Source organism: Grampus griseus, assembly GCF_964374135.1.
Source record: "Grampus griseus genome assembly, chromosome: 14".
NCBI lineage: Eukaryota > Metazoa > Chordata > Mammalia > Artiodactyla > Delphinidae > Grampus > Grampus griseus.
In genome coordinates this window covers 11,348,914-11,374,532 of record NC_139008.1, presented here as the reverse complement: position 1 = coordinate 11,374,532, position 25,619 = coordinate 11,348,914, and the positions used below count along the sequence as shown (strand labels likewise).

Sequence of the window (25,619 nt, the reverse complement as noted above, 5' to 3'; positions counted from 1 at the left end):
GTGGGGCTTAAGTGCATATATATGCTTGTGACAGCCCAAGTAGGTCAGAATCTGGAAGTACATCCACCTGTTGGATGGTAACCGATCAATGAACTAATCCAATGACTATTTATTGAATGCCTACACTGTACCAGCATGAGAGCTGCAAGAGCTGGGAAGACTTCCAGGTCAACAGTCAGAACAAGGTGAGGGTAAGATGCCAGTCAGTTGGTGGCAGGCCAGGGACTGGTCTGTATCTGTGCCAGGGCTGCCCTAGGCAGGAAGATTGAAAGAGCTTGTCCAGAGGCTGGGGATGGACAGAAACTGAGGCAGACAGTAAACAGCAGAAAGGTCTGTAAGAAGGTAGTAGGTCCTTGAGCACTGTTACAGGTTGAATTGTGTCTCTCTCAAATTCGTATGTTGAAGTCCCAGCCCCCGGTACCTCAGCACTTATTTAGGAACAGGGTTGTAGCAAATGCCCTTAAGATGAAGTCATACTACAGTAGGGTGAGCCCTTAATCCAGTATAACTGGTATTCTTACAAAAAGGGGAAATTTGGCCACGCACAGGAACACCAGCAATGTGAAGATGAAAGCAGAGATCTCCAAGACAAGGGATGCCGAAGATTTCCAGCATACCCTCAGAAGCTAGGGTAGAAGCCTGGAACAGATGCTTTCTCATAGCCCTTGGAAGGAGCCAAACTGGCTGACAACTTGATCTTGCGTTTCTAGCCTGCAGAACTGTGGGTCAATAAATTTCTGTTGTTTCAGCCACCCAGTTTATGGAACTTTGTTATGGTGACTCTAGCAAACCAACAGACGCACCAGCCCAACCCGAAACAGGGCAGTCTGGAGCGATGGTAAGAGGCTGGCTCTAGAGAGATAAGTACTATGTCACAAGGACCTCAGACTCAGAAATGAGGCTTCTGATGCTGAGGGACATGCATGCTGATTCCAGGGGAGCTGAGATTCCTACAGTCAGGGGCTGAGGGGGAGTGGAGTCTCTGGGAAGGAATTAATTGCCCCTGTTGCCGGCGGAGTCGCTGCTTTGCCCAGTTCCCCCCCCCCCGCCCTTTTTTTTTTCTCTGTGGGGCTTTCTCTAGGTTTTGCATGCTTTCCTCCTAACTGTTCACACCTGCAACCTTTATCAGCTGATTATCCTCGGGCTACTGGAGCTTCACCCAGATGAACCAGACCAGAAAGTGTCTGGGAGTTTAATTTCCCCACAGCAGCCGTTTGTCAATGCATCGAGGAGGAACAGGCTCTGTGGAGTGAATTACACTCCAGGTGTATTAGTTCCCTATGGCTGCTGTAAAAAATGACCATGAATTTGGTGGCTTCAAACAATACAACCTAATATATTATGCTCCTCTCCCTCTGCTATTTACTGTCTCATGTCAGGTTGCCTGAGAATAGACTCAGAGACAAGAAAGTGATTGATGGAGGATGTGCTCCCAGGGAAAACTGATCAGGGAAGGGTGGAAGCAGGTAGGGGAGGGGAAGAAGCCAAGCATGGGTTAATTCCTGGTGAAGTTCCGATGTCAGCCTAACCTCCAGGGGAGCCGAGCGAGGCAGAATAATGGCTCCCACAGGTATCAGGTCCTAATCCCTGGAACCTGTAAATGTTACTTATTTGGAAAAAGGGTCTTTGCACGTGTTAGATTAATTTAAGGATTTTGAGATTATCTGGGTGGGTCCTAAATGCCATCACAATTGTCCTTACGAGAGAGGCAGAGGGAGATTCAACCAACATAAAGGAAAAGGTGGGAGAGATTGGAGTGATGGGGCCACAAGCCACAGAATGCTGGCAGCCACCAGAAGCTGGAAGAGGCAAGGAACGGATTCTCCTCTAGAGCTTCCTCAGGCAGCCAATCATCTTGATTTTGGCTCAGTGGTACTGATTTTGGGCTTGCAACCTCCAGAACTGTGAGAGAATAAATCTCTGTTGTTTTGAGTCACCCAGTTTGTGGTAATTTGCTAAGCAGCCTCAGGAAATGGATCTGGTATTCCTACTTGGTTCTGCTTCCCTTGTCTGCAACATGGTCAGACTTGCCTGTGGCAGGGCCTGTGCATATATGATACATTAGTCTTCAGGGACAGAGAAGAAGCCAAACTGTAATTCTGCCTTTGGAAGCATAGACACACGATCTGAGGTTGTGTGTGTCCTTTCTACATAAACCTCTCTCTGGTTTGAAATGTGCTGTTTACTAACAAGTAAAATGATAGCAGAAGTCATGGGATTACTTCCCATCCAATGTCCTTAGACACATAGTGAATCTGATTCTTGCCAATGTCTTATCGACAGGGGACCCACGAAATGTCAGTGGGAAATACACTGATGCCAGTTAGTGGACACCCACTTGTCTTAATAAACAGCAAAACTGTTGTTGAATTTAAGTGCTTTTAGAGAACTACACTAAAGAGAATGTTGTGAATCAACAGAACTGAATCCTTTTTTTTTTTTTTTTTTTTAAATTAAGGAAGAATGTGTTTCCCTTTTAGGGCCCATGCTGACAATACCTGTATGTGAGTGATGGAAAAGATTAGAGAAAAATAATAGTAGTTCATCCAGGGCTCAGGATAAAATGCCGTTGGAAGGGTTCACTTAGTAGTTCATTAACTAAATCCAGTCCACAATGTACCCAACTTAATGATCAATTGTGTCCTTAAGCAAATAGTGTTACATTAAGGCTCCAATGTAGTAATAAATATTCCTTTTGCAATTGCCCTGTTTTTAAATGTCTAACACTTTGGTGAAATCACTACAGAATCAGAAACTCTTTTTAGGGAGGGAGGAAGACCCCAAACTTGACATAAATATTGACCTGGTTAACCAGATGAGTTTGGAGTGATATACTGACATTATTGTCTTTCCTATTCAATGCTTGCCTTGTCCAGACAAGGAAACTGGGTCCACTTCACCCTTTCTGTCCTCAGGGCACATGGCCTGGCACCCAGAAAGTTCTCAACAACCATTTGGCTCCGAATGTGGGTTCATTTCAGTTCAATAAACACAAAGCAGACCAAAGATCCTGGTGTTGTCACAGTAGAAAGTGGTTTAGGGGTGGGTGATACAATCTATCTATGGTCACTGGTGGTTTTACATAAATTAGATTTGCAAATGAGTGAGAGTCTGCTTTGTGAGTTAGATCATTGTTTATTTAGGGCTCAGTGAAAGAAACCCTGGTCTTTCTAGTCCTGTCAAACTTCTTAGCAGCATCCAATGTTCTGGGTCTAATACCTGCCTGGATTACTTGAGAGATGACGCCTGCCTAGAGACAGGGTGGGTGGGGTGGGGAGAGTGAAGGGAAGAATGTCTCTTATAAGGACTCTATTCTCTTCCCTTCTCTGAGACCAGGATTTTTGTCGCAAGCCCATTTCTTCCCACTGGTTGAGTGTGACCCAGGAGGATACTGTCCATCCTGTCTGGCTCCGTTGAGTACCATTGTAGGCTCTGGCGTTGGTGGCCAGAGTTGATCCAGAACATCTCCAGTTTGTCCTTTTGACTTTTCCCTCATTCTTGGCTCTCCTGGATCCTTAAGCTATTCCTTCTCCCTTCTTATGTTTGCTCCACCTTTTCCCCCAAGCCACCTTGTCTGCTGATTCAGAATGGAGTAAGCTATGCTCCTGGCCCTGACCTTCGTGTCTCTAGCATGGCAGAACTTGCCATACCCGTTCTCTGGCTCCGCACGGCTCCGCACAGCGCCCACCTGAGTTCAGGAGTCTCCTCTTCCACTCACCTTGTTCCCTCAAGGGAGGGGATTGGACGTCTTATTCAGAAGTCCCTTGGGGAAAGAGAGGCATAGGTCAGTAGATTAAACATTTGACTTGTTCTTTTCTTCTCCTTTCTGTTGACCCCCTCTTCATTTTCCCATGGTCTGCCTTCCCTAGCTTCTCATATCTGGGCCCATTGATGCTCCCACAGAGACTCAGCCCACCCCTCACCTGCCCATGTTCTTGAGCCTAACCTGATTGAGACCAGATGCTCCATCTCTCCATCCAGGGACTTGCCTTTGACTTACTCTTTGGGCAGCTCTGATCCTTAGATGATGGGCTGCCCTCTGGACCCAGAGTCACACCACCTCCCATTTGCTAATGGAGTCCCTGTGCTTGATTTCCCCTATCCCCTATCCTAGAGCTTGAGCTTCCACTGGCTTCTCATCCTTGGTCCTTTGAGTTAACCCCAGCTTCTCAGTGAGAATGGGGACGTTCCTTACTCTTGACCAGACCCTACCCTAGATGAAAACTACTGGTGATTCTTGGATTTCTCTATCCATGTTCTGTTTTTATGACTTGAAGCCATGCTTATTCACCTATTGGGAACCTCCAATTACATCAAAGACCCATGGTATCAAACGTTTCCCTGAATGGTGATGAGAAAATGCCAAGCCCTTCGGGCACTGGGCCATGCCTGGTTTGCTGATTGTTCACTGTGGATCTGACTCATCCCCCCACCCCTCCGCAACTGGCAGACAGACAGTTCTCACCCTGTTCTCCTCACTGCCCTATCTTAGTCTAGAAAGCTGCCATGTTTTACCAGCAAAACCAGAGATAGGACTTTTTGTTTCAAGAGCATGGAATTTTAAGTAGTCCAGACAGCCAAAACACAAGCAAAAGCACACATTGAAATACAGAGGAAAACAATTCCATGCCATATGGGTGATGATACTGAAACTCATTCAGAAATATATTTACTGACTCTGATGCTCTTGAGTGTTTTTTTAAACACTTACACTTGACTGAAATGACTTTATGCCTTTGTATTTCTGTGTTCCCTGGCTGTTGTCTATAGTTACATGAGTCATGACTTATAATGCAGCACAACAATATCTTAAAACAAATTTCCCACATTGACTATTACTAATTTGTCTTATGCTTTATGATTTTCAAAGGTCTTCCTTGGACCTTAGTATACTGCATTAAAATGCATCTAGTGCTTTGAAGCCATCAGTGGGAATTTCTGTATTTGTTTCAATGTTCAGCCACTGCAGAAACGTTTCAGAAATTTTAATTTGGGTTCCAAGACATGCAAACCAGGGACATCATTACATCAGACTAGAACAGTAGTGCTTACATGTTACCAAGCATCAGAATCTTGTTATAAACTGGAGAGTTTGTTAAAATACAGGTCACACTACCCTCTGCCCCTCCAGTTTCTGATTCAGTAAATCTGGGGTGAGGCCTGGTAATTTGCATTTCTGACAAGTTCCCAGGTGATGTGAATGAATGCTGCTGGTCTGGGGACCACATTTTGAGAACGCCTTCCCTGGAGCATCAGTTCTTGATCTGGATGGACAAGCAGAATACCTGTGAAACTCTTAAAATATATAGATGGGATAAGGAAACCCATATAAAAATGTCGTAGCAGATATGTATGTAGTCGTGACCAATTAGAAATAAACTAAATGTCCAAGAGCAGGAGGAGAAATTAAATGTGTTATATTCATATACCAAACGAGAGTGGAAAATGAATGAACTGGAGCTGTATCTATCAACATGGAGAAATCTTACAAAGATAAGATTGAAAAAAGCAAGTTGTGCAGGGATGAGTATAGCATATCATTTGTTTAAGGCTCAAGAATCTATAAAACAACGCTACGTATCATTTCGATACCTATCTAGTAAAAGTATAAAGAAGTATAAACACACCTAGGGGAAACAGAGACCCCAGGTCATGAACTGGTGACGCTGGGCAAGCAAGGGTGGAGGGGTAGGGTGACCCTGCCACCACAGAGTGGTTCCGGGGGTGTTCAAACGTATGTGTAAGGCTTTGTTTCTTAAACTGAGTGGTGGGTTCCCAAGTATATATTATAGCATTCTTCAAACCTTTTCCACAATGTGAAGGACGATAAATGTACATCTCCCCACATTCCCGCCTGGGGTGCTGATTTTTACCGAGGTGCACCTGGGATTCTTATACACAGATTACTTGCGTGCCCCTCCTGAAATATACCCGATAGTTTGGACCCAACTCGATAGTGCTCCGATCATCCACTTTACTCACCAGACTTGGTAATGGATACCTTTGAAAGTAGATTTGATTTTTGGAAATGGCCTAATACCAAAGGTTTGCCACAATGCAGAAAGTCAAAAGACAGTACGATGGTTTGTAAAGAGGAACAGAGTTGGGATGCAAACATAAACTCTTAATGAGACCACTCTCAAGGGACAATATAGACATAAGCAGCCTAGGAGATACGTTACCAACTGATTGCCTTTGGTTTTAATCAGTCCTTGAATGCATATGAAATGGTCAAACCGTAGATTGGAAGGAAGAATACAGTTTCATAGCTTCTTTGTTTCTAAGAAGTTAATAAAAACCACTCTATAAAGCGCTAAGCTTAGCCTGCCAGATACACAGAACATTTCTAGAATGACTTCCTTCTAATACCAGTTCAGAGCATGTTCAGAATTCTGCTAAGAGGAAAAGGATGTGTTCCCAGTTTCAGGTCCTCCCTGGTGAGGGGTCCTGACATTAGAAAAAGCCTAAAATACATACTGTGGGCTTGGTGTGTGGGTGGTGAGGTGAGGATGCAGCTATCAGAGGCTGAACAGGTCCAGACTCACACTACGCAATGGGCAAGCTAGAAAGTGTCTGTAGTAACTCGGCAAGGCAAGCTCAGTGCCTCTAAGGCTACAGCACTGGTGGAAAAAAAAATGAGAAAACAGAATGTTACTGGTGAGTGCTGCCTTTCCCTTCGGCAGGGAGAATGGGAGGTTTTTTCCTTTTTTTGGTGGTTCTCTGGTCCCTCCTTTAATCACCACAGTGTATGTTGAGCGTATGTAGGGTAGATAATTTTTTTTGGGGGGGGGAGCAGATTATTTACCATTCCATGAGGAGCTTTGTAAAAACCGGATGGAGATGACATTCCGCGTTCTGTGCTTTGCACGTGGTGTATTAATGAGTGAGACCCAAGGAGCGGGTGAGTATATGCATGTGTGGAGAAAAGGGGGCAGGTGGATATTGATGGGCAAAGGATATGGCAGTGGAAAGATGACTCACTGCCCACCAAAGTCTGCTCTTCCAGGGATGAGAGTTTTACTGGGAAGTGGCTGCCTATTCCGCACAGGTATGATGACTGGTTCTTGCCATGAACTAACTGTCTAAAGTGCCATTTACATTCTAAAGAGGTTAAATGTGGTTGTGCCTTTCGCCCCATCCACTGGCTGGATTGAGGGGACTCTAAGGCTGGAAAGGATGGGCAACCACAGATAGAAAAAGGCTGGATCCCTGAATCACCTTGTGGAAGGCTGCTGACCAGCCAGGAACACCTGCATTGGGCTGTCGCTTGGATAAGAAATGCATTTCTTTTGTGTTAAGATACTGATAATTTAAGTTATTTGTTCTAGCCGCTAGTGTTGCTGGAAGTAGACACTCACATAGAATTTCAATAGGATTGTTTCATGGCTACCATAGGAAGGGCAGATATAACCCAGTTATATCTGGTGCCAAAATTAAAGACAGGAGGAGAATATTCTATAAGCTGCCTGCGTTGGACACTCGTTCTGGAGTCCTTACTTTTGGCCCAGGCTGATTGCTTTCAGCTTTGTTGAGAGGCTGTGAGTTGTCACCTACCCCTTTTATTGTCCTGCCATGCAGGTTTTTACTGAGCACTTGAGTGAACCAGAAGAGCTTTATGTCTTGCATTAGGGAGCTCTCTCTCTCTCTTTTTTTTGCTGGAAGAAATGAGAAAATGCATTCCATTTGCCACTGGTCATGCTGTGATGACAGATAATTAGAAACTTTAATCAATCTTGTTTTGTCAGCATGACTTTCATATCAAAAAGGGACTGTGTTTAAAAAAAGCCACAAATAAATACAAAATTTAGGACTGTGAAGCATCTGTAATGAAGTGTAATGATGTTAAGGAATGATATCTCACAACCCTGTCACCAAACCTCTTGTGTGTATCAAATGCTCGTCTTCCACACCTCTCTGTGCTTACATTTGCACATCATTTTCATTTATTTATTTGCCCTTTCTGTCTCACAGATCACTGCCCCAAATTTCATTGACATGTATGGACGGGGACTCTACAGTGTAACTTACTCCTTCTTGGGCCCTATTATCTGTCTCAGCACTTAGCATATTCAGAACAGGCTTATTTATTCATTCATTTATTGAAGTATAGTTGATTTACAATGTTGTATTAATTTCTGCTGCACAGCAAAGTGACTCAGTTATACATATATACATATTCTTTTTTATATTCTTTTCCCTTATGGTTTATCCCAGGACACTGAATATCGTTCCCTGTGCTCTACAGTAGGACCTTGTTGTCCGTCCGTTCTATATGTAATAGTTTGCATCTACCAACCCCAAACTCTCAGTCCACCCCTCCCCCACCCCTCCCCCTTGGCAACCAACAAGCTTTGAAGTCAGACAAACCCACTCAAATTCTGATTTTTCCATTGTCCAGCTTTGTGATGTCATCTCTCTAAGTGGCATCTGTTTCACTAGCTGTAAATTATGGATACCTTTACCAACCTCCTAAAGCCATTGTGATAACCCAGGAGGTAACACACACAGGTCCCTAGCATGCTGTCTGATACAGAATGCTGAGTCTGTGCTCTTGAAAATGTGAAATCTTTTCTGCTTCGTTTTCTAACACAGAGCATTTTTCCCTTCCGCGGGAAATAGATTCTCTAGCTTGATGACTAGAATTTATCAAGAGTTTGGTTGACGCCTCCCCGCTTCCCACTGCAGGGAGCTTGCCTGGGCGCTTGGGCATGTACACAAACCATTACACTCAACCTGCTAATGGAAGTGTTTTCCGGGGGCTCCAGGGCAGCTTGCCTGCATGCCCGCTCCATCGCCTACCTTGGAGAGTTGTATATATTGATCTTACCCCTTTCAAAGAGGAAAAAGCAATCTTTCCTTTGGAGAATACTAGAGATTGAGGTGTGAGAAGACTCGCAGTCAAGGAAGATGCTTTGCACGTGGATGCCTGCTCACTGTGTCTTGAGGCTTATTCCTCTGCCAGAAGTCCTGGAGAGGTTCTGGCAGAGAGGCTGAAGCTGGGAGTTGTGAGTATGTGTCATTTCTGGTGTGATGAGCCGTGGAGCTTAGTTAAGGGTATAGCTAGAGGCCAAGTAGTGTACTTGGGTGTCACACACTGTTATAATTTTGTTTGGTTCCACTCGTGGTGGCATCTGATGGTTTGCGTATGGATGTTGGCTGCTGCATACCCCCGTCTTGTTTTGTTTCTGTCTTTATTCTTGGTTGTTCCACTGCTGGCTGCTCTATCTCCGCAGATCAAAACTGTGCCCATTTTCCAGACCCAACCGATGTCTTCCTCCTTTCCAAAAGTGTTTCTTGGTCAAATTCGCTCTACAAGTGCTACTTTTTTTTTTTTTTTTACTTTATTCCACTCATAAGTATGCAGTTTATATTACAGCCAGGGCATAATGTAAGGTTATTTCTTCATTGTTTAATTTGTTTTTTTCTTGGTTTTCCAACTGGATAGTAAGTAAGCTGATCGATGTAAGCCTTCATCCATTTAACCATTTTACCAGCCAATATTGACCAGTGTCCATGTGCAGACACCGTGTTAAATTGCTTTCCCACGAGTAATTTTATTTTATTCTTCACAAAACACCCTGAGGGAGTTACCACCCCAGTTTCACAGATTTTTCTTTGAGCCTTAGATTTCTGAATAATTTGTCCACAAATCTAGAACCTGAATCACACAGTACATAAGCATGAGATCTGGATTTTAAGCGCTGGTCCCAATTGTAATTGTCTTCATAGCAGAGTGAATGCTCTCAAGGTTGACCATGCTCTCTGCTTATTTTGTATCCATCAGAGTAACCAGTAATGTGCTTCACAGATAATTAAAACTTAATAAATCTTGATCAAGCCTTTAAAAAGGACACTGTAGGGATGCTTTCTAAGAATGCTTCTTCACTTTTTAACTTAATTTCTTCCTGTACTTCAGAAAAGCTGAGTGGAATTTAATATAATTTATTTAAAATTATGCTTTAGAATTTTGTTGATAATTTTATGACAGCTATTGGGATAAAAATGATTTGGGGTTTACTGAGCTGTTTGTGGTTTGCTTGTATGATTTGGTTTAGAGTTTGGCCCAAGCTGGTGAGAAGGAGGAGAGGGGGCAGAGTCAGAGACCCAGGGCCTAGATCCAGGCTGTGCTAGTGTTTTCAGAAGACTGACATTATCATGAAATCAATATTTATAGGCTCAGTGACAAGAAAGCCTGCTTTGTGGATGGAGTAAACTGCTGGGAGCTCCTACAACATTTTCAGCTGAATTGTTCTCTAGCTGCACAGGCTTGGTTTTTAATAAAGCCCCGGGGCCTGTTACCTGGATGCTTTGATGTGTGGGGTGACCCAGATTATGGCCCCTCTTGGGAGGCCATAAAGTCTCCATGGTGGCCTCTTGATCATCAGCTGCAACACAGCCCTGTGTAGGTCTAGAATGACGGCTGGGGGCTCAACACCCGAATCCTCAAAGCTTTTCCTGCCACAGCTTCCCCCAGCCCCACCTTATGAGATGCCTAAATGACATATATCCAGAGTGGAGGGCCAGGCAAAAGCACACTCTTTGACACCAAGAAGCTTTTGCTCCAAACCATAGTGCATTCTCCTGGTAAACTAGACTGGGTTTCACAGAGCCTTTCTTTTTAGCCTAGGGGCAGACTCCAGACATACAGCTAAGGCAGTCTGGACAGACTCTTCCATTTCTTTTCTTCTAAGCCCATACCAGTCTCGTTTGGCCCTCTGTATTCTCTCTCTCTAACAAGTGAAGACAGGCCAGTTGAAGGAAACACTAGCAAACCATTGAAGAAACAAATGGACTGTTCATCCTCACGCCCGGAACAGAGTGGACCACTCATCCTTCCTGGAGTGAAGCTTGAGCCTTCTTCTGCTTCCTCCTCTCCTCCCCTTCCTCCTTCTTCTTCAAGTCCTTCCGAAGCTCAGAAGACGTAGAAACCCAGGAATCTTCCATCTCAGGGCTAAGTGATTCCCAAACGGGAACTGACTATAACCAGCCCCCACTATTTCCACCCGAGACTTACAGAAGTAAGGGAGAAAAAAACACAACCAAGAGAAAAAGAGGAAGAAAACCTAAACCCCTAGCCTAATCAGTCAGTGAATGTCCCTCTACTTGACCAGTGCACTGGAGAACTGCTGGCATGTAGAGGAGAGGGTGTGGGCAGGTAGAGAGAAGTGATGACCACTCCTCCCCTACCCGCCCCCCCCGCCCCACCAGGAGCAGGCACTGCTGCTTCTAATAAGGTAAATGTGGCAGCAGCAGACAAAAGTGCTATCAAAATCTAGCTTAGGGAGTGGGAGGAGCTATACTCAGACCTGCGGGTGCTTCTCCTATTTAAAAGAAAGTTTTATCGTCCAGTAAGCAATATGTGGGGCTCTACTTTAGCTCCTAGGAAGAGTCTTGGGGCAGGGGGAATGCATAAAATATGCTTGGGGACAACACTGTTACAATGTACAAAAGTGAGAAAGAAACATCAAAAAGTGAAAGGAGATATCAAATGCCATGGGTCTAGCAAGATTGACAAAGAAGAAAATAGAAAAGACACAAATGAACAAAATCAGGAATGAAAGAGGGGGTATCATTATTAAAAGGATGATAAAAGTGTGCTATGAACAACTCTACACCTATAAATACTACAACTTAGGTAAAATGAACCAATTCCTTAAAAACTCACAAACTACCCAAACTCACTGAAGATATGAGATAACTTGAACCTTTAATTATTCAGGAAATTAAATTTATAGTTTAAAATATCCTGTAAAAGTTATCTCTAAGACCAGCTGCTTTCACTGGATAATACTACCAAAAATGTAAAGGAATACAACCCATTCTATATAATGTCTTCTAGAAAACAGAGAGGAAGGAACATTTGCCAACTCATTTTATGAGGCCAGGATTACCTTGATATAAAACCAGACAAAGCAGGTATAAAAAAATGAAAACTGCAGATCAATATCCTTCATAAATATAGATCTAAAAACTCTTTTAAAATATTAGCAAATCACTTTCAGCAATACGTAAAAAGAAAAGAATACCATAACTAAGTGGCATTTTCCCCCAGGAATGCAAAGCTGGTTCAATATTCAAAATCCATCAATATTACATTGATTAGATGGTGAATTACTTACCATGTTAATAGTCCAGTGAAGAAAAACCACATGATCATATCAATTAATGCAGAAAGAGCATGTGACAAAATAAAACATCTCTTCATGATAAAAATTCTCAGCAAACTAAAAATAGAAGGGAACTTCCTCAATCGAATAAAGGACATCTATAAAAAACTATAGCTAATATCATACTTAATGGTGAAAGACTAAATGCTTTCCCTGCAAAGTTGAGAATAAGGCAAGGATGTCCAGTTTCATCAGTCTTATTCATCCTTTCACTGGAAGTTCCAGCCAGTGCAATAAGGCAAGGAAAAGAAATTAAAGGTATACAGATTGGAAATAAATAAAACTCTCTAACCACAGATGGCATGATATTCTACACAGAAAATCCCAAGACGTGTACAAAAACCTCCTGAAACTAATAAATACATTTAACACAGTCACAGAAGGCAAGGTGTGATCTACAGCTTTAATAAAATTCCAGCAAAATCTAAGCAATGTCTATATATAGATATAGACAGGCTTATTTTAGATTCTATGAAAAGGCAAAGGATTCAGAATAACTGAAACAATTTTGAAAGAGAAGAATAAAGTGAAAGGAATCACATTACCCAGTTAAAGACTTGCCATAAAGCTACAATAATCAAAACAGTGTGGTATTGGTGAATGGCTAGATACATAGATCAATGAAAGAGAATAGAGTCCAGAAATAAGCCTTCGTAAATTTGGCCAATTGATTTTTGATAACTCTTTGAAGGAATTCAATGAGAAAAGATAGTTTTTTCAATAAATGAATTTGGGACAATTGGACATCTGTATGCAAATAAATGAACCTTGACCTAAACTTTACACCTTATACAAAAGTTAACTCAGAGAGGAGAGATAATCTATTTAAAGTAAAATGTAAAACTATAAAATGTTTAGAAGAAAATATAGGAGAATATCCTTGCTACCTGGGTTGGATAAGAGTTCTTAGCCATGAAACCAAAGCATGATTCATAGAAGAAAAAAATTGATTAATGTGGTTTCATTAAAATTAGAACTTTTACTCTGTGAAAAATACAAATGGAAAAGACAAGCTACAGACTGGCAGAAGATATTTGTAAATCACATATCTGACAAATGATTTCTATCCAGAATATATAACGAACTCTCAAAACTCAGGGGTTAAAAAAAAAAAAATGACAAAAAACAAGTTCAATTAGAAAATGGGTAAAAGACTTGAACAGAAACTTCACCAAAGAGAATATATGGAAGTCAAATAAGCATATGAAAAGATGTCTAAGATCATTAGCTACTAGGGAAATGCAGATTAAAACCATGATGAGATATCACTATATACCTATTAGAATGACTAAGAAAAAAAAAGGAAATTACTGACAATACCAGTACTTCAGATGGGAAATAATCGGAACTCTCATGCATTGCTGGTAGGAATGCAAAATGGCCCAGGCATTCTGGAAAACACTTTGGCAGTTCCTTATAAAATTAAATATACTCATCACATGACTCAACAATCCCACCCTCAGGTTATCCTAGAGTAATTAAAACTTATGTTCATACAAAAACCTATACAAGAATGTTTATGTTCATAATTGCCACAAACTGGAAACACAAATATCCTTCCATGAGTAAATAAATAGAAAAACTATGCATTTTGTGGTATGTCTACACAATAAATATTACTATATAATGAAAAGGAATGAACTACTGATACACAGAGCAACTTGAATGGATCTCAGATGCATTATGCTGAGTGAAAGAAATCAGTCTCAAAAGTTTACATACTGTCTGATTCCATTTATATGATCATGATGGTTAATTTTATGTGTCAGCTTGACCAAGCCATAAGGTGTCCAGATATTTGGCCAAACATTATTCTGGGTGTTTCTGTGAGGGTGTTGTTGGATGAGATTCACATTTAAGTTGGTAGACTGAGTAAAGCAGATTGTCCTCCCTAATGTGGGTGGGCCTCATCCAATCAGTTGAAGGCCGGAATAGAACAAACAGGCCGATCCTCTTCTGAGTACAGGAGAACTCCTCCTGCCTGACTGCTTTCAAACTAGGACGTAGGCCTTTCCTGCTTTGGACTTGAACTGAACTATCAGCTCTTCCTGGGTCTCGAGCCTGCTGGTCTTTGGTTGGGATGAACACTGCCAACTCTCCTGGGACTCCAGCTGGCTGACAGTCCCTACAAACTTTGGGTCTTGCTGGCCTCCATAATCACGTGAGCCAATTCCTTATAATAAATCTTTCTCTATATGCGTACATACATATATACACAACCATATATACGTGTAAACATAGCTCTAAAGGGATAGCGTGAGGAGTTTTTGTTGGTGATGGAAAGGTTTGTATCCTGTGTGTGGTGGTGGTTACATGAATCTATTCGTGTGTTAAAATTCACAGAAATGGATATTCCCCAGGAAGCCAGTTTTACTGGGTGTTAATTTAAAAAATAAAGATGCTTTGGGAACCCAAAGTAGGGAGCAAACAGGAGATGGATGGATTAAAGGCCAGAAATAGCAGAGTATGAGGCAAGACTGGGAGGGGGATTTGAACTAGGCTTCAAGGAATGGCTAGGACTTCAATAACAGGAGAAATGGAAGGTGGATGGTGTTTGGAGGGGACGGGATGTGCCAGCTGAAACAACCAGAAGGAACCAAGGGGAGAGGCAGTACTCCAGGGGCTGTGATCATAGAGGGGCAGAGTGGGAGGAGAGGATTAAGCCAGTGAGGAGGGTCGGTCGGTGCCTGATTATAACGGGTTCTGAGTATCTGAGTGAGACATCCCTACCTAATTCTTTGTGGGGGAGTCTGCAGTTACTAAAAAACTCTGAGCAGTGATTCCATACCAGAAATCCAGGAGGATCAAATTCCAGGGGATTTTTAAGCTTCCTGAAAGCCTTCTAGGGGGAAAAAGATACCGAAAGATATTCATTTGTAAAATTCTTTCTTAAGTTTACACATGAGACCCTCTATAAAACATTGTATTCACCAGGGAAATAACTCTGGGATTGATGTAAATCAATTGATGTAAATCCTTTAGTCTCAAAGTATTTATGTCAACATCTGTCTCAGGCAAGGTCCCGGCAGGAAACAGATGGCACGCTCCAAAGGAGAAGCTGGGAAGACTGGAGTGACAGGGCTATTTACACAGATGTGGGCCAGGTTATAAGGGGACTGATGGGACATAGTCGGGTACCCTGGGCTGGCGATGGCAGGACGAAGACTCAGGGGAAGGGGGTGGTCCTAGAAGTCTGCATGAGCTGATGCAATAGGAGTGTGGTCCTAGGTGGAGGAGCCAGCACTGCCAACCACTGCCCGGCAGGGAGGGAGCTGGGGAGATACACACTCTGACCTCTCTCTCCTCCTGCCCTGCAGGCTCCTGGTTCAGCTCCAGGGAGCCAGGGGACCCCATTGATGGAGTCCACAGTGGCCAGTCTCCTGGGAACAGGAGGTGGGGTGGGGAAAAAGATGAAGAGCAGATCTAGGGCGGGAACGGCGGATAACCATTACACTGTCATTACCCACTTGGGTTCAGGTCCTAGGTGTGCAGGGACCTCAGTTTATAAGGGCTGCAGGGAGAAAGGAGGGAGCTGTGGTGTGGACTGGGGCAACCGAGGTAGGCACGGCTGGCCTTCATCGAGTCCTCAGATAGCCTGTTCAGCCCTGATCGGAAATTTCCACCCCTATGACCTTCTCCAGCAGAGCGAGGGGCTTTCAACACACGTTCGCACATTTAGGAAAGCACTTACTATGCTGCGTTAATTGCTTGTTTATAAGTTTGGTGCCTGCTGACACATATAGAGGCCCTAAACAAATACTGAGGGAATGAAGATAGGTCAAGTTCAGGGTTTCCAGTGAGCACCTAGATTCTGCTGGGAGATTTCCAGTGATAAGGCCTCACATGTGGGGGATGACACTCCAGGCATTGCCTGGGGACCCAGGCTTGCTGGCTCCATTCGCCACCTTTGTCCTACTTTATTCCCATCAATCAGAGCTAAGGAGAGCAGCCTGCACTAATGGGATGGAGCATCAATCACAAAGAAGTAGGAGTCATGAGAAATTATGAAGAGGGGGCCCTGGGGACCAGAACGCCTCTTGCCGCATCGTTCCTAATTAGCAGCAGAGGTCCTTGGGGGACCCTTGGAGACCAGCTAACGACCATTAACTCCACAAAAGAACATTGCCATCACTGTCACCATCCCCGATATTGCTCCTTTAGTCCTCATGGGAGGCTTGTTTCCTTGGCAGGTTTTGATTTGGGCAGAGGCTTGATTGGGTGGCACTGAGAATGCCCCAAAGCTACGGCCCCAAACTGTGCTGTGACTGATAAAAACCATAGACATTTAGAATTGGAAAAGCCTTAGAAAGCATCCGGTCCAATTTAATTCAGTCTACTGACAGGAAGCCAAGGCTGAGACCGGCTAAGCCATCTTTATCGAGCACGTACTAGGAGCCGGCCTCTGCAAAGCACTTTGCAGGGAGAACCTCATGTACTGGGTACCATGCACTACTGGGAGGAGGATGCTATCTTACCAGGCACACCTGAGGGCTAGAAGGAGACCTCCAACTTCAGTCCACTCTCTGCTACCAAGACACCTGTCCTCAAAAGGACCATGTCACTGAATTCAAAGGCGTGGGCACTGGGACGGTGTGACATACCACTTGAAGAAGTTCAGGACAGACTTCTTTGTAGGGCCCTGCACTGTCAGCCGGTGTTTGCTGACTTAGGGCAACAGTTGGAGCACTAATAACCAGCAGCGTGGCTGACTTCAAGACATCCGGAGGGGCTGGAAGTTGTTTCCTGATCAGGTCCTCCGGCAAGTGCATGGAATGCCCTCATTATGACATTTAGTGTGAATCTCTCTCTCTCTGGGTCTCTTAAGACCAGTGTCACTGCCTTGTCACAGAGAGCTGTCTTCCAGTGTCTCTCAAAGTGCTCTACTCTATCAGTGACAGGCATCATTGCCCTCCACCATGAATTTTCTACTCAGCCACTCCATTCATTCATTCGTTTGTTTATTCTGTTCCAAACGTTTAGTGAGTATCTGCTTCATGCCAGGCACTTTGGAGGCAGAGATGAAAAAGATAGCCTGTCTTTTTCAAACTAGCTTAACAGAAAAGAGAAGCTTCTTGTAAGGATATTGGGGTGTCTCACCATAGCATAACAAGGGGGACGATGCAAGCGGCAGGCCTTAGAACTCTCTGCTCCTTTCTGGACACTAGTTTAGTTCTTCTCTGTTACTCACAAAACGGTGGGAGATGATATTGCAGATCAAGCCGCCCAAAGGTAGCCTGGATTTCTCTCCCTCCTGGAGAGGGAGCTGTCTCAAGTGCTCCATACCTGCGTCCGGCTCACGTGGTGGGGAGGGCGGCCAGGTGAAGAATGTGGTTGTCTGGGGCCCTGGGAAGGGGGAGAGGCCCCTGGAAGAGGGGGGATGAGCAGGTAGTCCATTGGGGTCCCCTTCATAATTGCTGCCTTTGAGGAGCTTACCTGAAAGGAAACCTCTAAACGCTGTGCTGTGAAGAGTTCTGGAAAGGAGGCTTTTCTAGATTTGAGAGCTCCAGACCCAAGCCGGTTTGACAGCGGTACAGAGGGCTCCATGGAACATGCCTAACTGAAGCTGAATCTCGAACACAAAAAGGTGTGTGTGTGCGTGTGCGTGTCTGTAGCGGCCATGGAAGCTCGGGATGGGTGGCTTTCCAGACAGGGGAAACATAAACATAAAATAAAGCAGGTGCGGAAGCATGGCGCTTTTGGAAATTACAGTATTTTGGAGCAGTGATAGCATAAGATATAGGAGGCAGCAAAGGCTGGGAGGGGCTGGAAAAGTCGGGGAAGACTCGTGTAAGAAGGGCCTCGTATGTTCCTATGTCTCACTCAGCAAGTTTGATTTTATCCTATGAGTGGTGGAGAGCCCGCAAAGAATTCAAAGTCAGGGAGAAACACAGTCTGATTTTTCTTGTTGGGAAGCTCACTCTATTTGGGGGACTTGTTGCAGGGAATCGAAACCAGAGTCGGGGGAGTTAAGAAGGGGTGTTGGTCTAGGTCCTCCAAGAAGCAGAAACAGAGACAGGATTAAACGTGCAAAGGTTTTATTAGGGGAAACACCTGTGAGTTTCTGCGGAGGGAGTTGGAAAAGGCTGGGAGAGCCAGCAGACCGGGATGCAAGCCTGACCATGAGCAAAGGAGAAAGGGAAGGATGGGGGGGGGGGTGACGGTGTCCTAGATGGCTGTGTATTCTTAGGAAGGTTTGGAAAGGCTGTCAGAGAGTCCTTAAGCCGCAATCTGCCATCACAGGGCCATGTGTCTCCCAGGAACGGGTCTGTGTATTTACCTGTCACCCCTCCTTAGACAATGAATTTCCTGGTGGGACTGTCATGCTCAGTCATGGGCAGGGAGCCCCAGATCGGGCAATGGATTTCAGAACATTCAAGCAGTGGAGGCCTTTGGCCAATTACAGTCCCTGCAAAGCACATTCTCATGGCTGTCACAGAAGTGTAAACCAATAATCCAGGAAGATTATTTAATTAGATTAATTAGACATACACCAGGTCACCAGCAGTGCAGCAAAAGGACATGAGAGACATTGGAAGGTATGATCAATTGGAATTGGTCATTGATTGATCATCATTACAAGGCCGTTAGGTACCATTGTGCAAGTTGTGCACTGCACAACTTTATGTGAGTAGCCCAGCCTGCCCAAAGATGTGCAGCAGCCTTAGATCAATGCTGCATTTCATTTCTATATCCTGAATGTCTGGCTTAGTGCTTGACACATGGTAACCATTTACGCAACGTATGTTGAATATGAAAAAATCCAACTCCTGCTGCCAAGGAACTCATTGTCTAAGGAGGGTTGATTGGTAAATATACAATTAAAATATAAAGTGGCCAGTGCGTACAGCAGGAGCAAGAGTGAGCTCTGAAGTTTATGGAGGTAGCTAGTGGCTGACAGGTGACTAGAATCCTCTATTTTGTCTCCTGAGCTAGGCAGACAATTCCCAGGCCTTGGATCAGTCAGTTTGGACTAGTAAGCCAGAACTTGAATTTTTCTTTATTATTATCATTTAAAAAATTTTAATTTATATTGGAGTACAGTTGAGTAACAATGTTGTGTTAGTTTCAGGTGTATAACAAAATGATTCAGTTATACATACACATGTATCTATTCTTTTTCAAATTCTTTTCCCATTTAGGTTATTACAGAATATTGAGCAGGGTTCCCTGTGCTATACAGTAGGTCCTTGTTGGTTATCTTTTCTAAATAGAGCAGTGTGTACATGTCAATCCCAAACTTCCAATCTATCCTTCCCCTTCACCCTTCCCGTTGGTAACCGTAAGAAGAATTTGAATTTTTCAGACAACTTTTATGTGCCAGGCACATGCATAAATTATTCAACAAATATTCAGTAGTGACAGCCATATTCCAGGCACTGTCTTAGGTGCTGGGGATTCAGCAGTGAACAAAATAGACAAAGCCTTGCCCTCTTGGGGTGGGGGGCGCGGTAGGGGGGTGGAATTCACGGAATGAATAAACAATAGAAGAATGCAGTGTTAGGAAAGAAGGCAGGATAAAGGACATAAGGAATGTGTGTGTGTGTGTGTTGCAGGGAGGGGTTTGCTGTTTTGAGTAGGGTGGTTAGAGAAGGTAGAAAAGCCCTCACTGTTAAGGGGATTTGTGTCCAGATCTAAAAGAGGTGAAGGAATAAATTACGTTGAAACCCTGGAGGAAGAGCATTCTCTGCAGAGGGGAAACAGAGTGGGTGGTGAGGCTGTTTTAGGAACCGCAAGGTGCAGGCTTGGGGGAGAGAGAGAGAGAGAAAGGAAGAGAGAGAGAGAGAAAGAGAGAGAGAGAAAGGGAGAGAGAGAAAGGTGGGGCTAAGACTGGGTGGTCTTAGCCAGGACTTTGGATTTTGCTTTGACTGATGAAGGGACATCCTTGGAGGATTTTAAGCACAGAGCGATGTGAGCTGTCCCGTTTTAAGAGGCTCACTCTGGCTGCTGGCTTGAAGCAAGACTACAGGGTGACAAGTCTGTGATGGAGTTAGCATTCTAATTCAGAGTGAGAACCTTGAGCCACACTAGATTCTGAAGTGCCTTTTGAAATACCAACACATTATTAAATGAGGTGAAATAGGGTGTGTGTGGTAAGTACGTTTTAAAAAGAAGCAAATTACTTGAAAATTGACCATCAATGTGTTGCATACATCCACTCTTGAAAAAACCGGTTCATTAACGGCCATTTCTGATTCCCCAACCAAGTTTACAGGGGCTGCATTCCTCTCCCCTTATTTTTTTTTTTTTTTTTTTTTTTTTTGCGGTACGCGGGCCTCTCACTGTTGTGGCCTCTCCCGTCGCGGAGCACAGGCTCCGGACGCGCAGGCCCAGCGGCCACGGCTCACAGACCCAGCCGCTCCGCGGCATGTGGGATCCTCCCGGACCGGGGCACGAACCCATGTCCCCTGCATCGGCAGGCGGACTCTCAACCACTGCGCCACCAGGGAAGCCCCCCTCTCCCCTTATTTTAAACCCAGTTCTGTACTTGATTATCACAAACTTTGTTTAATCATAGGGTCAAAAGCCTGGTTTAATTTTGGTTTTCAAACATTCTGTTCTTGTAAAGAAACAAATGCTTTCAGGAGAGTCTGCTTCAAAGGGACCTGGGAAGGAAGTTGCAGACTGAAGTGTAGTTGCTGTTGCTATACGATTTCCCCATTTAGTTATCACCTTTCCGGCTGCTTCCTTTGGAAAACCTTTCTGTTCCCTTATTTGAAAAGAATGTTACATTCTTATCTTTAGAAAAAAATTAACCAATGGTTTTCTCATTACGGTTGTTAGACCTTAATCTCTCATTTTGCCGAAAAGAAAGAAATGGAAGCAAGGAAGTCAAAAGGAACTGAAATGAAGAGTCTTTCTAAATTAGAAAAGAGGTTAGAGTGTGAACTGGTAATTAGCCTTGACAGCTTAACAAGGGGCATCTACCTGTATCTCAGGTGAGACAGAGGCTAGAAGCCTCTGAGGGTTTGGGGACGCATCACTGGGAGGAAGCTTTTAATAACACAGTTAATAACACAAGAGGATGCTTCAGCTCTTTACACCTGCCTCAAAGTGCCTGACTGCCAGGGTTGCACCTGGAAGTGAATTAAAAAGGAGCATCTGAATAAGGTCTTGGGCATGACACCACATCAGACTAAGTGGGAAGGATGTTAGTGTTGGAGAAAAAAAGATACTGGGCTGGATCATGGTCATCCCAAGGGGTAAGAACTCAAAGAAGGCTCACATTTGTCCTCTACCATCCCAGCATCTAGAGTATCCAGGTAGAGGATTTCCGAAAGACACAGATCCCCTTCCCTTCTCTCAACAGTGCAGTTTCTCGCTGATGAGTTTTTCACTGCTGCAGGGGACACTGAAGCCCCGGCCTCTTGCTTCAATCTGATCCATTAATTTACGACCTCTCTTCTTCCATGACTTGGGCATCCCCGGGCACGCCTGCTGTTCTCAGTCCTCTCAGTTTGATGATTTGACCTCTGCCTTGCCCTTTAATCCTGGGTGTCCTGCCCCTGCCACCATAGGTCACTTGCTGAACTAACAGTCCATCCCATTGTAGAAATGGTCTTCTCGTGTTATCCAGGGGGTCACTCAGGCTCTGGGACTTTGGTTTATACTCCAAATGGTCGACATGTGAGTGTTTCAGGAATATATGAATCAGGAGCTGGTTAAGCAGCCCTGGAAGAAGCTGCATTTAACAGGTGGCCTGAGCTTGAATGATCCTTGAGTGATGGCTCTACTGATTCCCAAAGGAGAGCTTAGGTAAGGCGTTTTCTGAGCCTCTGTCCCAGTGTTTGTACCTCAGGGTGGTTATAAGAATCTCACGTGGCAGCAACTATGAAAGAGCTGCTGCTCAATACGTGTGTTTTCTGTGCCTATGATTAGAGCTTGCTACTGTGGACCACTGGGCTGGTTGACTCATCCGCTAATGATCCAGACCCTGGACCCTGCCTGCCTGCTGGGATCCATGGTACCCACCTACTCTCATCTGCCTTTGTTGACATTGCGGACTTATCTCCTCCCCTGCATATTTTGGCCAGACTCCCCCACTCAATGACCATCCCTTACCCTGCCCGATCCATTCACTTTATATCTCCTTTCCTACATTGTTTAACCTCAATTTCCTTGTCTGTAAAATGGGAATAACAGTAGTACCTACCATGCAGGGAAGTTGGGAGGTTGAAATTCACATGGGGTATCGAGAGGATGTAGTCAGGTAATGTGTGTAGGCACCTAGCTCAGTGCCTGGCTCACAGAGAGCACTCAGTGGGTGTTAGCTGTTATTATTATTATTATTGTTATTGGGATTATTCTGTTTGTAGTCGTCACCCCCGGTTGGCTCACTGTCTTCCAGGCAAGCAGTGCTACGGGGAACCCAGTGAAAGATTCTTCTGAATCTCCTGCCTTTTCCCAATTAACTCTTGTTTTCTTCCACTTGCTTTCTCATCGGCATCCCTCCTTCTTATGGGGTGGATGGAGCAATCACATACTAAGAGCCTACAGGAGTAAAATAAAAGCAAGAAGCAATGTCTTTCCTCTCTGAATTTATAATCCACACCCAGCCTTTATAAAACTAACCCTTAGGGCAGGGGCTTTAGTTCATGCAAATGAGTGAAAATCTGGGTTGTTCTGATATAGGGACGATGATTTTTACTGGACAACATGCTGTATGGGGTTTGACCCAGGCTGAGCATATTTGCGCCAGGACTGGCACTATCCAGTGACTTGATGCCAGTTTGATACGTTCATAGCTGTCTGTGCAGAGGCTGATGACAAAGATAGTTCTAAGACGTCCTTTTGTCTCCTTGTTGAGAAAGTGACAACAATTAATAGGATGGGTGCTCTGTGTTTGTTGCTTTCAGTGTGTCCCTTCTGGAGAAGATGGCCAGCAACCCCAAACGCGGATCCTACGATGGTCCATTTTGTATTTGAGACCTTGTGCATTCCTTCCGCACGATTCTCAGCATATTAAGGGTCTTTATTCACTAACTCAAGACGGATACTACTCTTGAGTGTTTCTTTGCTATGAGCAGAATCTCAATATGTTAAAAGAAAGTAAAAAATGAAGCTTTTGCAAAAGATACTCTCTTTTGTCCCCCTAAAGCTTGGACAGGATGGAAGAATACTCTATAACGAACTGGGTGGCATTGGTCAACTTGACCTAGAAGGTCTGTCTGTTTGCATGAAACGATGGCTTTATACAGCCACGCTCAGTCCCCACACTTTACCGCTTCCCTTTGTGATAGTGAAACTTCAGAGACTCTCCCAGGGATGAGTCTTGCTTCACAGTTACTCAGTGCAGTTCTCTGTCGACATTATTGGGAATTGCCTGCCATGTGGCTGAAAGCACACTTTCACCCTTTGCTGGTTAGCTGCTCCTCACAGTAATGATTCCGTTTTCCTGAGTGAATTTAATTGCAAAACAGTAAGTAATTGCCTAAGTTGGTGAATACATAAAGGTTTTGGTGGCTCTCTGGGGAGTTTTCCCCCCATTAAGGGCTGTTGTGTGTGTGATTATAAGGTTACGTCCCCTCTATTCTGTGGAATGGTCAAAACCTTATTAGAAGTCCCATTGGCCAGTCCCTGATCTAGGCCTCTCACCGGGAGTGTGGGGGGGACCAGGTGACGAGGGCCTGGAGCCCGGGATCTGCGTGTTCCTGATAACATTTCATTTGCAGGAGGAGCAGAGTAGAGATTTTGTAAGGCCCGCAAAGGACCCAAGAGGAGCATGGATACCAGGATTATGTAGATTCAAGTCCTCAAGGGACCCCAGTCCCCCAATAGTAATAGCAGGTGGGGTCCAGAACTATCTCTGGTTAATGGGACTGTTTTTTTTTAATGATCTAGTTTTTTCTTTTTATGATTTTTATTGATTAGATCACTACATACATTATAAAATTAGATATTTTTATTATATTTATATAATAACCATATTTATGCTCTAGTTCCAGCTAAATGCCCTCCCACCCACAGTGGATTTTGTGAAAAGAGGCCCAGTGACAAACTTTTAAGGTTTTATTTTGCATCCTCGGTCAGGGTGTACCAAATGTTTATGGGGTGTTTGTTCTGCAGTGATTACTCCTTAAGTCTTCCTGTCAGTAATGTGTGATGCAGACTCCGGTTCTCCCAGTCCTCCTGCAGCATGGGAAAATACCATGGGCTATGTGAGAAAGCACTTATTGTGCAAAGCTGTTCCCAGAAAACCCTAGCTGTGGGCAAGGGACTAGATAAGACATGCGGCTGTAGAGAAGAGGCTTTAGTTTTGGACTAAGGGAGGAGGGAACATTCCAACGCCGGAGAGGAAATAAATGGATCAAGGTGGGGTGAGACAGGGTGGGAGGGAAGCTGAGAAAGTGGGTGAAAGCTCAATCCCAGAGATTTTCTTTGCGTGCGTGTGTCTTTGCAAATGTGGGTGTCTGGGTGAGGGTGGTGGATGCAGAGCATTGGGGTAGAGTGAGGAATGGTAACAGACAAGCAAAGTGTGAGAAGCTGGGTGACGTTAGGACCCTCTGGGGATGCCAGAACCTGCTTTCTGCTTTCTCTTCCTGCAATGCTTAGCTCAGCCAGCTTGGCTTTGCACCCATCAGCATGCCTGTGGGAGCCACGGTAAGGTAATTAACACTCAGATGTCTGACACTAAATATTTGGAATCCCACAGCGTGCTGGGGTGGGCAGATTTCAGGGGTTGCTGCTTCTTAGGAACAACCAGCTGTTCCTGCTCCTCCTAGAAAACAGAACAAGATGAGGGCTTAGAGAAGAGAAAGATTTATTTGGATTTGATGAGGGATTTCCTGGCTGTGAAAACACAGAGGGAAATATAGTCTTTGGGATGGGACGCCTATAAGAGATGTGAAATCTCCTTCCTTCCTGTAATTCTAGCAAGGAGGAGAGCAGCTCCCCTGCCTTCACTGTGCAGTTTCTGGAGACAGGGACCCAGTCCAAATACTCACCCCATGGCCATCCCAACCCCCAATTAAATGAAGAGTGTTGATGCCAAGGAGGATCAGGGGTCATTTTCCCACCTTCATTGCGTACATGTTGTACATAAATCCAGTTGTTGGAATGTTTCGACTCAACCTTGGAAATAATGATAGTTAACACAGAAACACTTCTGTTGGAGCATGCTCGTATTAGAAATTGGTTCTAGCTAGATGGAGGGAAAGTGGCATGCTGCCTTTTACAACGTAGATGACAGAACAGCATTTGCCAAAGTAGCTGAATTATTGTGAGCATATTATCCCGAAACGAGTCAATTGGTAGACAGCATGTTGTATAGAAGGTTACAAGCCAGGAGACCTTAGTTCAAGTTCTGTCTCAACTTTTTGGAGCCTCAATTTTATCAGACTACAGCCGCATGAGTGCCCCCCAGTGAGGCCAGCACAAAACTTCCCATCGGAGCTCAGCCCAAACTGCAGAATTGTGCACAGAAAATTATTGTTGTTTGCAGCCACTAGATTTTGG

At 44.2% G+C, this 25,619-nt stretch overlaps 1 long non-coding RNA gene across 1 annotated transcript in view; it reads left to right on the top strand.

Annotated features, from left to right (window-relative positions):
* Positions 1-6,627: 6,627 nt before the first annotated feature.
* LOC309833300 overlaps positions 6,628-25,619 on the top strand; it is a 288,559-nt gene continuing 269,567 nt past the window's right edge. Inside the window, exon 1 of the long non-coding RNA XR_014297744.1 lies at positions 6,628-6,657. This is a non-coding gene — a long non-coding RNA (uncharacterized lncRNA). The remainder of the gene's footprint in view (positions 6,658-25,619) is intronic.